This window comes from Equus caballus, chromosome 15 (genome assembly GCF_041296265.1).
Source record: "Equus caballus isolate H_3958 breed thoroughbred chromosome 15, TB-T2T, whole genome shotgun sequence".
Taxonomy (NCBI): Eukaryota; Metazoa; Chordata; class Mammalia; order Perissodactyla; family Equidae; genus Equus; species Equus caballus.
Genome location: NC_091698.1, coordinates 22751601 through 22766113, shown reverse-complemented (window position 1 = coordinate 22766113; position 14513 = coordinate 22751601). Strand labels below are relative to the sequence as shown.

General features: G+C 41.5%; 1 protein-coding gene across 2 annotated transcripts in view; it reads left to right on the top strand.

Annotated features, from left to right (window-relative positions):
* Nucleotides 1-1705: 1705 nt before the first annotated feature.
* IL1RL1 (interleukin 1 receptor like 1) overlaps nt 1706-14513 on the top strand; it is a 29607-nt gene continuing 16799 nt past the window's right edge. Inside the window, exon 1 of one of the 2 annotated variants that reach the window (XM_070236017.1) lies at nt 1706-1796. The gene's annotated coding sequence lies outside the window, so the exon portion shown is untranslated. The remainder of the gene's footprint in view (nt 1797-14513) is intronic. The other variant, XM_070236016.1, reaches the window with a different exon arrangement.

Here is a 14513-nt window from a genome sequence, read left to right as displayed (position 1 = left end):
AAGATGTTGGCCTCCCCGGACTTCACTCTCGAACTCTTGAACTCTTGATGGAAACCTTGAAAAAGCCAATAGTCACCTTGATAACCATCAAGTACTTAAGTGCCAACGCTGCAAGACTCTTTGAAAGGTAAATTCCAGAGTCGACTTGGCCCAAGTTTCTAAATATTGCTGTCAGAACACTCATGTGATAATAACGGATGTCAGGAGACCCCGAGTTAGAGCAGAACCATAGCTCAATCATGTCAGAAACATTTTAAACAGTTCACGCTTGAATAAAGGCTACTTTATAGTTTCTCAATAACCTACCCGAATTTTCAAAAACATTCAGATGGTTGCAAATTTCTGTCTAATTCAAGCTCAAAATTTTCAGATTTGTGAAATTCTACATCCATCCCCCTTTTGTCCTCATAAAGCTTAAGTTCCTTGAGGTCACACATGAGTCTCTCGCTTCTCTGGCATCTCTCACAGCACCTGACAGTGTGGGACACGCCAATAAGCACTGTTTGGTTTATCGGTTGTTATTTTCTCCAGTTCTCCAGCAGTGGAGAAGAAATGATGGATGACCTCACGTAAAAGTAAGCCATAGGAAGAGCGTGTAGTCTGGAGCTGGGTTCTGCTGTAGAGTTTCATCTCTTATGTAGGGTGACCACAGGAGAACAGGTGATTTGGCTCCACTGGTGAGACTGAGGTTTTGAAGAAAATATGAAAGAAAATAAATTTTGAAGTTGTTTTTAACATAGCTGGAGTGAGTAGAACTGGTTGAGTATATAATGGGGCAGAAAGCCATCAGTATTCATTAATATGGTTGACTCCTTACATAGATTCTTCTTTAGTATTGATAATTCTACCCTTTGCATGAGAGTTAGAGATATTAGGGAATTTGCCCAAAGTCACACTACCAGTAAGAGGAAAACCAGGTTGCATCTCAAGCTTATGATCTTTCTTGTGTATCAGAGAATTCTTTGGCTGACGGCATATCCTGATTATTCAAGAGTCACCAACATTTTTTGAAAAAATCACATAGATGATTAAAGTTGGTTTGTCCAGGATTCTAATAACTGCAACAAGTGTCCACAGATCTGTATTACAGCCACCTGAGACAGGCACGTGGTGGCACGTGGAAAAAGTCCAGTTGTGGAGGCTTTGGGGGCTGACTTTATCTTGTACTGGCTGTGGCCTCAGGTAAGGTAACAGTGAGCCTCTCTGAGCCTCCCATAGGCCCTGATCTGAGCACGAGAGAGCATGTGCAAAGCCCCTGCACACAGAGCCTGGAGTACACTTAAGCACTCAGTATGTATCCATTTCAAAGCAGTGACACTGAGCTATCAGCAGTAAAACTGGCTGCAGAGAGATGTGCACCATTCCTCTTAGAACTGCAGCTTTCAGGAAGTCAAAGCTGCCAGCCCACTCTAAGGGCACGGAGTGACCTGCCACCTAGATGGAGTCAGGAGGTTTTGCTGAGAAAGTCACCCACACGGGAGGTAAAATATAGTTAAGATAAAATGTGACCTTCTACAGAGATAATGTTATATTGAAAGTGTGGCTTCATCTTAGATCTTTCAAACAGAGAATGTGGTGAAAACTGAAGTTGACATTTGTTAACAGTACAGTTAATCAGTTTCAACTTATCAGTGACCTGATTCCTGTGTCTTAACTGATAAGGAAAATGGGAGGTTTTTAAAGAAGGATGGCTATGGTATTTAGCATAAATCTATTAGAGAAGTTGGTTTTTAGAGATAATAAATTGTGCCAGAAGGAAGCTGAGGAAGAAAGAGCTCAAGTAGGACTTGCTGATGGTAAGTGCCTCTGGGGTGTTTTTCAAAAATACTTTTATCTCAAAGGGAATGGAATTTTAAAACAGAAATTTAGGTTAAAAATCATAATTGCTATTGACTTTTTTTTTTTTTTTTTAAAAATAGTATTTCCAATGGGAAAAACAAGTGACAGATCGATGAAGTCCCTTAAAGTCTTATTTGTATAATATGGAACTTTGGCTTCATGTATTGGAAAATATCTGGTGGAGGGTGGGAAAGAAAGGGGGGCTTGCAGTATACATATTGAGTGCTCGTTTTCCAGAATTATTCTTTCTGGAATCCACTGAAATCCAGAAAGGGACTCTACTCAGGTGGTGGAGAAGGGAAAAGAACTTAGGAAGTAAGAGGAGCTGGGCACAAGGGGTGAGAGAGAGGTCTGTGGTGTGGGGAAGAGGAGTCAGAACCTTCAGGGAGAAGGAAATGTGGGATGGAACATGAGAGTGATGGATATGAGGAGGCGGGCTGGTGAGGACCAGCCTTTTTTGGGGGGTGGGTAGGGAGTGAAGAACTGATTTAAGTTCACGTTTGTCATTGGTACCTGCTTTGAACCTCTGGTTGACGGCTCCACTCTTTTTCTCTCTGAAGGCTGCTCAACAAAGTGTGTAGAGTCAAATGTGGCAGAGCTGGCCCCCACAGCCATACTCCTCGAGTGTCAGTTTTTCCTTATAATTTCCTCCAGGAGCAGAGAAATGGGAGGTGTGCTTCTCTCTAGCTGTAGCAGTTTTTACCAGCTCTTGAGGCCAAGTCTCAATATGGACACTGTTACCCCATTTCTGCTATTGCACGTCTAGTACTTGCGACAGAAAGCTCTGGACTTCGGCAGAACCGCATCTCAGCCTTGCTCTCACACTGATTCGGTGCATGACTCTAGGCAACTCATCTCACTTCTTAAGTCTTGTATTCCTCACCAGTAAAACTGGCATGTCTGTACTCGTACCAAGCTCAGAGGATGGATTCTAAAGATTAATTGGATGTAAGGTACTTAGCGCAGTTGCTAGCTGACAGTAAATTCTTAATCATGTCAGCCCTCATTGTTGTCACCATTTTTTTCCTCTCCTGCTCTGAGAACTCATCTCTGTGCCCTGCAGACAGCCTGTCATGGCTGCTGATTTGAACTTTACAGAATCCTCGGCAGGACATCTGGTTCTCTCTTTTCTTGAACAGGTTGTTTAGATGAGGAGATTGCTCCCAAAGTACTTTTCTGTTTGCTTCCATGTTTGGAGACATGGACCAATAGCTCAAGCAGATCTGGGGTGTCCGGTTTTCCGATACCTGCTTTTCTAGAGGAGAACTCTTCATCTATGTCCTTCAGAATATTTGTCCTATGATTATGAGCACCTCTATATCTTTTTGTTCACCCCTCCACACTCCCCACTTTCTGTGAGTGCAGAGACAGACACCGGCAAAGGAGAGGGTCTCCAAAGTTTTGGGCGACATCAATACCCAAGGGCAAGTGCATTTCAGTGGGTGCAGGAGGGTCCCCGCTGTGGTGATGCTGCAAGTGTGTGAGTGTACACACGTGTGCCCGAATGTACATGCAGTAGGGTCCTGGTTCAGAGTAGAGGGAAAGGGCCCTCTGGTCAGGGGCAAACTCTAATAGCAACCAACTTCAGGTCCCAGAAACAGGAAGGGAAAGGGCTAGGCAGGTTGTCTGGATTCTAAACAGGGTCTTTAAACATTTTTACTTTTTTATTACGGTAAAAACTCTTAACATGAGATCTACTATCTTAACAAATTTTTGAGTGTACAATCCAGTATTGTGAACTATAAGCACAATACTGCACAGCAGATTTCTGGAAATTATTCATCTTACGTAACTGAAACTTTGTGCCTATAGATTACTTCCCCATTTTCCCCTCCCTCAGCTCCTGGAAACCACCATTCCACTCTTGAAGACTACGTATTCGACTATTTTAGATAGCTCATGTAAGTGGAATCATGCAGTATTTATCCTTCTGTGGCTGGCTTATTTCACTTAGCATAATGTCCTCAAAGTTCAGGCTGAATAGTATTCCATTGTATGTAAATACTACACCTTGTTTATCCGTTCCTCTCTCCATGGACTTTTAGGTTGTTTCTACATCTTAGTTATTGTGAATAATGCTGCAGTGAACATGAGAGTGCTAATATCTCTTTGAGATCCTGATTTCAATTCTGTTGGGTAAATACCCAGAAGTGGGATTGCTGGATCCTATGATATTTCTATAGTTAACTTTTTCAGGAACCTTCATAATGTTTTCAATATCAACTGTACCATTTTGCATTCCCACCAACAGTGTGCAAGTGTTCCAATTTCTCCACATCCTTGCCAACACTTATCTTTTGTTTCTTTGATAGTAGCCATTCTGACTTGAGTGAGGTATTGTGGGTTTGATTTACACTTGCCTGATGATTAGTGATGTTAAGCATCTTTTCACATACTTCTTGTCCATTTGTATATCTTCTTTGGCGAAATGTCTATTCAAGTCTTTAGCATGGGGGGCTGGCCCTGTGGCTGAGTGCTTAAGTTTGAGCGCTCCGCTGTGGCAGCCCAGGGTTTCGCCAGTTCGGATCCTGGGTGCGGACACAGCAAGGCTCGTCAGGCCATGTTGAGGCAGTATCCCACATGCCACAACTAGAAGGAATTGCAACTAAGATGTACAACTATGTACCAGGGGGATTTGGGGAGATGAAGCAGAAAAAAAAAAAAAAAAAGATTGGCAACAGTAGTTAGCTCAGGTGCCAATCTTTTAAAAAGAAAAGTCTTTAGCTCGTTTCCTAATCAGGTTATTTTTTTGCTACTGAGTTGTAAGAGTTCCTAATATATTTTGAAAATCATTCCCTTATCAGATATACGGCTTGCAAATATTTTCTTCCATAGGCTGCCTTTTCACGCTGTTGATTGTTTCCTTTGCTGTGCAGAAACTTCTTAGTTTGATGCAGTCCCACTGTATATTTTTCTTTTGCTTTTTGTCTATTTTCCAATGCTTTTCTTATCATATCAGTGAAATCATTGCCCATACCAATGTCATGAATCTTTTCCCATATGTTTTATTAAAATATGTTTTATTAAAAAGTTTTCCTGAGGACTGGGCTCAGAGAAATGGAGAAATAGGGTGATGAAGGGGACCTGGGCAAGAAGCTCCAGCTTGTCTGGGACACAATTACCCTTAGCACAGTTGTAATAACACAGTAGTAGGAGCAACAATAACTATTTACTGAGAGTCGGCCAAGTGCTTTCCATACACCATATCCTGTTGTTCTTGTGCTAATTCTGTGAAGCAGGGGTGAAACCCAGACCTGGCTGACTCAGTCCTGTGCATTCAACCATCATGCCATGCCAATGCTGGTGAGAGCTTGGGCTCACTACAGCAAGACTGAAAATGAGCGCAAGAATGCTTGGGTCGAGTCTGTGGAACTGGCTCTGCAGCCATATGTAGCTGAGCGCCAGGTGAAAGGAGGCAGTGCTCTGATGAAAAGACACAGAATAAAGATAGTGTCCACTAGAAGGTAACTGAGATTTAGACAAGAGCTTATAACTTATTCCCAAGTTGGACGGATAACTTTGAATTTTAGCAACTGCAGACCTTACCCAAGACAACTTCTATCTTTTGACAACTTCCTTAAACATGATTTAAGTGTGGATATTAGGTGCCGGTTTGAGCCCACTCTAGGCTGGTAACTGAGGCCTCCCTACAGCTTTCTTTCAAGTCTTATAGTCAAATCGATGAAGGGACTGAGGTTTCAGTCACTGCAGACTGGAGCCTCCACCCTCTTGGGTGAGCCTGTACCCAAGGGAGGCTCCCAGGATGGGGGCTCGTCCCTGAGGAAAGGGAATGGGGTGATGCAGATGCATCTGAGGTTCCTGGCTGCTCTCCCCGTTTCTCACTCTCCGCCCACCCCCAGGACTAATCAACACTTTCCAAGGTCCTCTTTACCCTGGGCCCTTAGTTGATCAGAAAACATCAGCCGTTCTCTGCTGGAAGCTTGGCTTACTGTAGTAATGTCTTCATTGCACCATCTGAGCAGTAACGTTAAACGTTTAAGAAAATCACAGAGTCTCCTGACTCCCATGTTCGGGAGGGAAGGGTTTCCTTGAGTTTTACTCCTCTGTGGGGACAGTGAGCATGGAGGTAAGACAGGGCCTTCAGCTGTCATTCTCTCAGCGTTCTTCTCTTCTTGAGGAGGGCTCTGATAGATTCTGGGCTGGAATGTTCAAAGTTGCTTTTTATTCATTTTAATTTGTTTCGAGTATGGTTTCCTGGAAATATAAGCATTTTCACCCCAAAAAATCTCTAGTAGATCACTGCTGACATAAACATCAACTTTTAAAAGATGTCAGAGAAATTACTTGTTAGAGGAATTTTTAGTAAACTAGCCTCCATGCAAAGTGATTAATCTTTTCAAAATGTGATCTATATTAAGCTTTATAAAACTAAGTCATTCTTAAATCATGGTAACCAAACAAATGCCCTTAGAATGGGTTTGGCTCCTGCTGTCATTAAGGAGCACGTTGAGCAAATTAGAGGTTGAATTCCAGTGTGGCTTCTTTGGTTTCCCCTTTTCGCTGTCCTTTGGTGTATGTCTCATCCCACTTTAATTCTCTGCTTCTTTGAATCTGTCAGCAATGGTTTGTGCCTCCTGCCTCTGGGTCAAATCCAGGGCTAATTCACCCACTTCCTATTTCTACTTCCACCTTCATAAGGAAAGCATCCTTACATCTGACATTCTTATAAGCAAAAGGATTCAATTCAGTGAAAATATATATGACGAAAAACCTAATCTTCATGCTTACCCAACAATAGATCGTTCATTCATTTGTTCACTCAAAAGGTATTTATTCAAGACCTACTCTGGGTATACATAAGCAAACAAAACAGCAAATTTACATATGATGCATAGTCAAGTGTTTATCATGTTAGAAGGTTATAAAAGTCATGGAAATAATAGAACAGGATGAGGGAGATTGGGAGTGCAGGGTGAGTTGAGGAGGAGGGTAGACCTCATGAAGGAGGAGGTGAGGGGAGTGAGCCCCACAGAGGAAGGGAATCCCAGACATAGGAAACAGCTGTGCAAACACTCTAAGGTGGGGGCAAGCTTGGGGTGTTCAGGGAAGAGGGAGGAGAAAAGTGTGCAAGGAGTGGAATGAGAGTGGGGAGCATAGAAAGACCTGAATCAAAGAGAGGAGGAGGGGTGGAAGACCGTGGAGGGCCTTTTTGTTCAGTACAAACAATTTGACTTTCCCTGAGTGAAAAGGGAGGTTTGAGAAGAGGAGTGATTAAAAGGATCATACTGGTTTCTACTTTGAAAATAGATTATAAGTGGCAAAGGAAGAAATAAAGAGACAAATTTGGAGGTTATTGCAATAATCCAGGCAAGAGATAGTGGTGGCCTGGCTGGACCACTGGTGAAGGCCATGATCAGAGGTCACACGGTTGAGTTCTGAATCTAGATGGAAAGTAGATTCAGTGGGACTTGCTGAGGGTTGGATGAGATGTGCTGGAGAAAAAGAGGTGTAAGGATACCTCCATGGATTTAGATCTGTGCAGCTGTAAAGACGGAGCTTCCATCAACCAAGATAATAAGAGCTGTTGGAAAAGCAGGTTTGGGTGGGAAGAACATGAATTCAGTCTTGACACGTTAATTTGAGATGTCTAGGATACGGACAAGTGGAGATGTCAAGTTGGCAAGTGAATATCTGCGTCTGAAGTTCAGGGGAAAACTCTGGACAGCAGGTTGAGAGAGTAATCAGCACATAGATGATGTTTACAACCAGGAAACTAGACGACCTCACATGGGGATTGAGTGTAGACAGAATTAAAGAGGTTCAAGGACTGAACATGAAGTCGTGGGGTGAAGATGAGATGTGAAGGCGCAACCAGGGGGTCCTGAAGATAGATGGGGGAGAAATTGTTCAACTGCAACAGAGGCTGCTCAGAGCTCGTGGTAAGGTGAGGACTGAGGACAGACGTTGGCTTTAGCAACTACATGGAGGTAATCCGTGACGTGGACAACAGCATAATACCATTACAATCTTAACTAGTTATTAATGAAATTGAAATGTAAGGAAACAAGCAATGCAGTGTTCCCAAAGTGGGTTCAGATTCTATAGGGTTATTTGCAAAACAAAGAAAAAAAAAAAAGAAATGATTCTAAGTTAAAAACTCATTTTAATTTGTGCTAAGTTCTCGACACTTCTGCAGTATTTTACATAGAAAAATCCAAATTTATCTTTTAAGGAAAGCTGAATACCCCTCCCTAGGGAAGTTTTACAGTGAAAATAAGAAGTTGCTCTTTTGTACCCTCGTGTGGCCTATCTACTTTCATATTTGAAAATCTCATCTAGTCTCATGGATTTAATTTCATCTATATGCTGACAAAATCCAAATTTGTATCTCCAGCCTGAATGTGTCTTTTCTACTTCAGAGGCAAATATTCCACCTATAACTCGACATCTCCAGTTGTATGTCTAATAGATACGTAAGGCTGGATGTGTCCAAAACTGATCGAATCTTACTGCAGAATCTGTTCCACCTCCAGTCTCCCCGACTCAGTAAATAGTAACCCCCTTTGTCCAATTGCTTGGCCCAAAACCTTGAAGTCATCTTTGACTGCTCTCTTTCTCGTACCCCGTATCTTATCCATCAAGAAATCCTGTCAGCAACACCTCAAAATATATCTGAAATCCAGCCTTGCCTCACCACCTCCACCTCCAGGCCCTGGTGCAAACCACCCTCTCTTTCTCACCTGGACAATCACATAGCCTCCTATCTTGTTTTCCTCCTTCATCTCTGGTCCTCCTGAAGGGTGTTTTCAGCACCCAGAGTGTTCTTGCTAACACCTGTGTCAGGTTATGCCGTTCCTTGCCTTGAAGCCCTCCCGTGGCCATTGATTATATTTTTCTTTTGTGAAATCTTAGTTCAACTCTATTTCCCATTTTTATTGATTGAGCTATTCATATTGACTTGCAAGAGTTATTTATGTACTATGGACACAAATCTTTCATTAGATGTATAAATTGTGAGTATTTCTTCTGAGTCTATTTTAATGTCTTTTGAAGAACAGAAGTTCTTAATTTTGAAGAAGTTCAAGTTATTTTTCTTTCATGATTAGAGATTTTTATATCCAGTCTAAGAAATATTTGTCCTACTCCAAGTTATGAAGATTTTCCACTATGTAATTTTCTATATATATGACCCATTTTGATTTTATTTTTGTGTATAATGTGAGATAAAGATATTCTTTTTCATATATATATAGCTAGTTTTTCCATCATCATTTGTTGACAACACAATGCTTTCCCCATAGACTTACGTTGGTGCTTTTTTAAAAATCAATTTACTGTCTATGCTGGAGTCTATTTCTGGACTCTCTCTTTTGATCCTTTGATTTGTATGTGTATCTATTTTCATACCAATATCACATTGTTTTCATTATTGTAGCTTTATATTAAGTGTTAAAGTCAGGTTGTGTAAGTTCTCCAACTTTGTTCTGTTTTTTTTAACAATGTTTTGGCTAGTTTAAGTGTTTTAATTTTCCATATAAATTTTTGAATTCTCACAGAAATTATAGATGCTGATTCTAACACCAGAAAAATCAGTCACACTGACCTCGAGACAAAGGAAGATGTCCATGAACTAAGTAAAAGGATGACAAATGAAGATCACAGCAATAGATTCTGTGGAATTAGTCTGGGAGAGATTATACAAATGTCGTTAAAGTCTCAAAGGGATGTTAGTTATAATTTAGTCACTGCACATATGCAAACACTTAAGACTCCTGGCTGGTTTTCACAGGGTCAGCACCTCCGCTTCTCCTCCTGTCCATCCTCATTCCACGGAGCTCCTTCCGGCCCTCTTGATGCTCATTCTCTTTGCAGCCCCAGGAGTTCCTATGGTGTCTCCAGGGTTGACTTAGCCCTCACCTTACCATGAGGTAGAATAGAAAAGACAGACTTTTAAGAGATAGATGTAAAAACACAGTAGAAAGCATGTTGCTCCTGTTCAGATCCATAGGTAAAACCTTTATTTTTCCAATTAAAAACTCTCCCACCTAATCAGTCATACTAGTTCCATACTAGTTCATTCAATAAACATTTCTGAGCACCTACTTCATGCTGGGCACTGTTCCAGGCATGTGAACTCTATCAGTGGACAAAACTGTCAAAATACCTTTCCTTCTGGAGCTCAGATTCTAGCGGGGGAAACAGAACATAAATGATGAATCCATGGTATAAGTAGACTTTGAAGGCAATGAGTGCCCTAGAAAAAGACTAGAGCAGGGCAAGGAGATAGGGAATGGGGGAGGGGGTGCTCAGTTTAAAATTGATTCATCAGATACTCGAGCAAATACTTGAGCACCAATGTCCATAGCAGCACTATTCACAGAAGTCAGAAGTCAGAAGTCAAATTCAAAAGTCAAAGTCAAGAGTCAAAAGTCAAATGTCAACTAATGGACGAATGGATAAACAAATTGTGCTGTATTCATACAATGGAATATTACTCAGCCAGTAAAAGGAATGAAGTACTGATACATGATTCAACATGGATGAACCTTGAAAACACTATGCTAAATGAAAGAAGCCAGACACAAAAGGCACTTATTGTATGATTCTATTTATACGAAATTTTCAGGCTAGGCAAATTTGTAGAGACAGAAAGCAGATTGATTGTTGTTAGAGGCTAGACGGAAGAAAGAAAGGGAGAATGACTACTAATGGGTATGGGGTTTTATTTGGTGTGGTGAAAACCTTTTGAAACTAGATAATGCTGGTGCTTACATAGCATTGTGAATGTACTAAATGCCACTGAACTGTCACTTTAAAATGCTTCATTTTATGTTATGTGAATTTCACCTCAATAAAAAATATAATCAGAAGCAAAAAAAAAAAAAAAGAAAAGAAAATTAGCAGTAAGGCTAAGTCTCGTTGAGAAGGTACAATTGGAGCACTGACTTTGAGGAGGTGAGAGAGTTCGCCTTGTGAGTAACTGGGAGAAGCCACCCAGACAGAAGGAAGAGCAAGTGCAGAGTAGGAACTGATGCGTTCAAGGAAGGGTGAGGAGGACACAGGCTGGAGACAAAGTCAGGGAGGTGATGGGCGGCCTCAGACTACGTGGGCCTCATAGCTGCGGTAAGGCGGTTGACTTCTCCTCTGCGTAACGCGGGAAGATGTGGGAGGGCTTGATGACTTAACTTAGATTTTAACAGGATCTCTAGAGCCTCTTTGTTAGGAACAGTCTGAAGAGGGGCAAGGCTGGAAGCAGGGAGAACAGTTAGAAGCTATTCTTAAAAGTGAGAGATGATAGTGCCTCAGACAAGAAAGGTGGAAGTGGAGGTCGGGGGAAGTTCCTGCAGGTAGGATGTACTTTGACGGTGAAACCAGGAGGATGTCCGGATGGCTTGCATGTCAGATATGGGAAGAAGAGAAGAGCCAATCATATACAGAGAGTTTTGGCGTGAGCAACTGAAAGGATGGAGTTGCCATCACTGAGCCAAGGAAGACTGTGGGAGAAGCGGCTTTCCTCAGGGGCGATGGAGAGCAGGAGGGTGGAGGACATCAGGGGTTCAGTTGTGGAGGTGTAAAGGTGTTGTTAATTCCACTTCGTCTTTGAATATGTACCAGTTTCTTGGAATTTTTGAAGAAGAGAATTGGGTGAGGCCAAAAGGAGGAGGGACGGAAGCAGCTGAGCCTTGAGTGTCGCTAGAGTTAGGAGTGTGGCAAAAAAGAATCAGAAAGATAAGTGCTTTGATCAAGGTGACACAGTGGCCGGAGCTGGGCGCAGAGCCATCTCCTGAGGCTCAGGCCAGGGCACCTAATGCCCTTGGCTAACTCCCCCTTTGCCTGCTCTTGTGAAGATTACTGGGTGACAATCTGACCACTGAAATTCATAAAAGTTTAACACAACAAAAATGTCCTGGCTTTTGACGTGGTTTACAGTAAGAAGAGGCCACAGATGGCTGGTTCTGGAGTAGAAGATATTCATATCCTGGTCGAGCCGTGACACCAGCCAGGACAGATGAATAAGCCTTGCACGATAGCTTCTAAGTTACAAAATATTTGGGTTCCAAGTTCCAGATACAAGCAGTTGGCTGTAACTCTGGAAATAGAGGTTTTGTTTCTTTGTTTGTTTTAGATTTTTTAGTGGAAATGTCAGAGAATTAGATTATAAATAGGGACATGCAAGATTCCAAAACTGTAACCCAAAAAGTCAGAAAAAATTAAGGTCAAATTAGGTTAGATTAATTTTGAAAATAATGAGTAGTTCTGAGAAGTCTTTGAAAGAAGATATCTGCCAGAGAAACAAGCGGACACTGGAAGATTTCTGATGAACTTGGCAGAAATTCATGGCTGCTCAAAATCTCTGTTTTATTTATATTAGAAGCCCTTGCTTTTCACATTTTCTCTTGTTGCTGCTATAAACTGCTATACTTTCGTGTCAGATGGTGTCATAGTAGTTAGAAGCCCAATGGTTTAGTTCTTTATAAAGAAGAGGCTTAAGGGAAATGACTTTGTTTAGTAAGCCAGTCACAATTTTAAGAAGGAAAGCTTTACCACTAATCTCTCTCTTTTTGAGTTGATATTAGGGGAGAAAAGCCTTGGCTTTGAGGTTCAATAAATCTGGTTTCCACCCCAGCCACAACTGGGTGAGCTTGGCCAAATTGTTTAACCAGTCTCATCCTTGGGTTTTTATTTTCATCTGCAAAATTGTGAATGATGTTGATGATAAGTACCACACAGTATAATACTTTGAATGAAAGGACTTAGTTGAATGGACGACTGAATCCTTTTATAATAATAGTTAGACTTTTCTAAATACTTCTGCAAGATTTCATGATGATTATGTTAAAATTCTAATTGAAATCTTGTTTTTAATTAAGCTACCTTATTTAAAACTAAGAAACCAATGTGACCGTGGCCTAGCCTAATGAATAAATGCCTAAATTTAACAAAATTTTTTAAGACATGTTTTAGGATAAAAATATAAGTTCATATTCAAGTATAAAAACATTCAAGTTTATATTATTTTATTTAACAAAATGTTATCTAAAGCTTACACGCCCTGGGCACTGTTCCAAGCTGGCCTACTCCTGATTCTGTGATCTCAGTGCTGAAACTCATGTGATCTTGATAACAAGAACTGTGACAACTAAGTCAAGAGTCACAAGGGGCAGACCTAATTCTTTGAATTTACCCCAAACATCTCACAGTGAATCTCTCCGTGGTGACAGGACTCATATCTCTTCCTCTCTGAGCACGTGACTGACGTCCAAAATCTAAACCCCGTGCAGATGGTGAGGCCTGCTCCCGAGCATTGCCCGCCATGGGGGGTGGGAGATACTCTAGTAAACTCCAAAAACCTGCTAGAACTCTTCCTCTGTGGTGCCTCCTCTCTTCACCTTTCTCACTGGCAGCAGTGTAACTTAGTGATCAGGCATCTAGCCTTTGGAGCCAGCCTGCTTGGGTTCAAATTCTGGCTCTGTCTCACAGTGGCATGTGACTCAGACAAGTTGCTTATCCCCTCTGAGCCTCAGTGTCGTTATCTATAAAATGGGGATAATAATAAGAACACCTACCTCATTGGGCGGTTCTGAGAATGAAGGAGTTAATACACGTAAGTCACCTGAAACTGTATCCGGCACAGAGTAATTTCTAGAGAAGGCTTAGCTGTTACTATATTATTCCGCTGGTCTGGAATTAGTCCCTGAATCCTTCTGGGATTGGTGAGCTTTAAAAGTAGGTTGAATTTACTCATAAGAGATTCATACCGGCTATGCATAGCTAAAACCAAATTTGGCAATTAACACTTTTTTTATGTGGAGCCCAAGAGTTGAGGGGAATGGTTTTCTCTGTCGCTCCCCTTGAGGTACCCTTCTGACTCACAGCCTCCGTCTATTTCTCTGAACTCCTTAGAAAAACTTCCTTTTCCATCCAAAATGAGAGCCCTACAGGGATTTAGATGGAAGGAGCTGGAATCTGCTATGGATGAGATGATGTCACATTTTGGACCATCAACAGAACATTTGCAAGTCCCCATTAAGTTCTGCTTACCTCTCATTGCTTGTCCCCCCTCTTTGCTTTTGAAACTCTCTGAACCAAAGCTGCCAAAATTGGCTGAGTCCTCCTAACTAGTGTCTGCCAAATGAAGCACCAAGGTCTATCTGGAAGCACAGACTCAAGGCCCTGAGATTCCAAGATCATTTGGAATCCGAAGTGTAAGAAAAGCAGGGCAACAAACAAAAAGCATTATTCAGTTTGGGAAACTGATGCTCAAACAGGCGGAGGTGACTTGCTTACTTCCTCTAAAGGGATTATTCAGTGTTGTCCTTGTGTTTAAATATTTATGTACCAAAGTCAAGAATTCTTGGTACATGATGCACCAGCATTTTTGAACAAATCGTGAATTTTAGCTAGGAGTCAAATTTCAGGGTGGGTGGAGTGGTGAACTGTAGGATGTCTTTGAGTGTCTCCCCATTAAAATAAAAGAGAGCCTGCATGTGTGGAGTCTGCAAGGAGGGAGCCGCGAGACCTGGAAATTCTTCTTAGCTCAGTCATTGACCTGGAGTTAATTCCCTTCTGTCCTCCAGTCTGGGTAAGCATCAATTACTTATCTAGTTTGTAGTAAAAACCTTTTCATACATATAAAAGGAAAAGAATCAAAAATTCATGCTTAGAGGAAACAGGCTTTCTTGACATATTTAAGGGTGGTTGTGTTGATTCTT